This window comes from Acomys russatus, chromosome 5 (genome assembly GCF_903995435.1).
Source record: "Acomys russatus chromosome 5, mAcoRus1.1, whole genome shotgun sequence".
Taxonomy (NCBI): domain Eukaryota; kingdom Metazoa; phylum Chordata; class Mammalia; order Rodentia; family Muridae; genus Acomys; species Acomys russatus.
In genome coordinates, this window is record NC_067141.1 from 65,654,724 (window position 1) to 65,657,374 (window position 2,651).

Sequence of the window (2,651 nt, forward strand, 5' to 3'; positions counted from 1 at the left end):
TTTATCACTGACTATGACATGCATAAAATGAACTATATTTGAAAAGGGTTCTCTCAGCTTGATGCTAAAAATTTGATCAATGTAAAAATGTCTGCTCCTTATAAAGATATGACATTGCAAAACTAGTGTTTGAAAGAATGTATCCGGATCGGGTATAAGAAAAACAAAACAGACAAACAAACAAAGGCATTTGCTTGTGGTACCAGTTCTGTGACTTCTACAAACTGTCAGAGAATAGACCCTTTATCCATATACTCCCAACATATAAAACGTGAGCACTAAAAGCTGGTGAGGTGGCTCAGCAGTTAAAAACACTTGCTGCTTTTGGAGAGGACCCAGGTTCAGTTCCTGGCACCCACTTTAGACAGCTCACAGCTATCTCTCACTACAGCGCCAAGGTATCTGATGTCCTTTTCCGGATGCCTCAGATACCTGCATTCTCAGACACATGCCTGAACAACAAACACATGCCGGTATATATAATTAAAGATATTTTTAAATTATTAAAACAATTCATTTGCTAAAGAAAATATAATTTTCATCTAAAATTAAAAAGCAAGATAAAACAAAATTTAGACCAATCATTTATAGATATTGGTGTTTACACTCATTGTTATGTGTGTGGATGTCTTGCCTGAGTGTGTGTCCTTGTACCAATGTGTGAAGTGCCTGGGAAGACCTGTGTTAGATCCCCTGGAGCTGGAGTTAAAAGGCCACTGTGCGCCATGATGTGGGTTCTGGGAGTTGAACTCAGGTCCTCTGGAAGATCAGCAAGTGCCCTTAACTGCTGAGCCATCTCTTTAGTCCGGAAGACTCTTAGGGATGCAGGCTCTACTTTTGGAAGCTCTACTTTTTTGCTTTAAAAAAAAAAAAAATCTAGGGTGGTCAGGGCTACGGTCATCAAACATTATCTCAAAATTCCCCTTGTATTTCTTTGTTTTGTATGTGGTACGTGTGTGTGTGTGTGGTGGGGGGACAGAATAACATGGACGCTCTCTCTCCATTATGTACACCTGGTGGTCAAACTCTGCTCATCATCCTTGGTTGCAGGCCCTTAACCTGCTGAACCAGCTTGCCAGACAAAAGCTCTATCTCTTGAAACATGGGTCTGCTTTCCTGGTTTGCCTTGCGCTTACGAGCCCAGTTGTTTCCCAGGTGACTGTGCAGCAGTCTTTTCAAAACTGTCCATGGAAATAAGGAAAGAAAACAGGAAGGTTTCTATATATGATCTTTTCTTTTTCAATATGCAAGATGGGAGCCGGGCATGGTGGCGCACACCTTTAATCCAGCACTCGGGAGGCAGAGGCAGGCAGATTGCTGTGAGTTCGAGGCCAGCCTGGTTTACAAAGTAAGCCTAGGCCAGTCAAGGCTACACAGGGAGACCCTGTCTCAGAAAACAAAACAAAACAACAACAACAGAATCCAGATGGAAGTGGCAATGCACACCTGTAATTATAGCACCTGGGAGGTGGAGGCAGGAGGCTCTGTAGTTAAAGGCCAGCCTTGACTACATAGTGAGACTGAGGCTAGCTTAAAGATCCTTTCTCAATTTCCCCACCTCCTTAAAAATTTTATTTTGTGCTGGGCAGTGGTGGTGTATGCCTTTATGGACGCGGAGGCAGGCGTTCTAGGCCAGCCTCATCTACAGAGTGGGTTTCAGGACAGACAGAGAAACCCTGTCTTAAACAACAAACAATTATTATTGTTGTTTTTTGGTAATGTTTAAGATGCAGTTGGATAGAAGAGCTCAGATAGACAGCCTCCCTTCAATAGAGCTGAGACAGAATACTGAGGCTAGTGTGGCTCCGCTGGTATACACGAAACCCGAGGATCTACATCCACAAAGCCAAAGACAACAAACCCCGGCAGCTGAGGCACCGGCTAATCAAAATGATTGCTGGTCACTCTCCAAAATCAGTCCAGTGCAGCAGATGCCATGAGGCGAGAGTGGAGGCCACTAAAGCAGATAGTGGTTTGCTTCTTGAGGTTTGTGTGGCTGTGATTATCAGGTGATTCCTGTATACAAACCACAGATAGAAGATACCAGCTCAAGCAAACACAAGTGCATCCTGTCCCTGCTCTCTGGCTGAGACAAAACTTTTGTCTTTGTTTGTTTGTTTGTTTGTTGTTGTTGTTGTTTTTCTGAGACAGGGTTTCTCTGTGTAGCCTTGGCTGTCCTGAACTCACTTTGTAGAACAGGCTGGCCTCGAACTCACAGCGATCCGCCTGCCTCTGCCTCCCAAGCCCTGGGATTAAAGGCATGTGCCACCACTCCTGGCTCACCCGGCTACTTTTTAGAAATGCATCCTAGCAGTCGGCTTTGTGACCCGATTTCATTCCACAAGGAGACAAATAGAGATGGGTGTTCATTGAAGGCACACACAGAATTTACAAATGAAACTCTGGATCAGTAAAGGAAGATGTTAACAAATAAAACCATTCTCCAAGATGCAAGGACTCAGGCCACCAAGCGACCCAGATGGTCAGATGGCTTTGGGGGGGAGGGGAGGTTGTCTTTCAGGGCTATGGGGTAGCCCGTGGCCAGGGGGCGTGGCTTTGGCGAGCTGCTAGGAAGACTGGCAGGAAATCCCGAGTCAGTGAGTGCCTGCCCCTCCTGCCCTCTGATCAGTCGTCCGTCCCCCCCCCCCCCC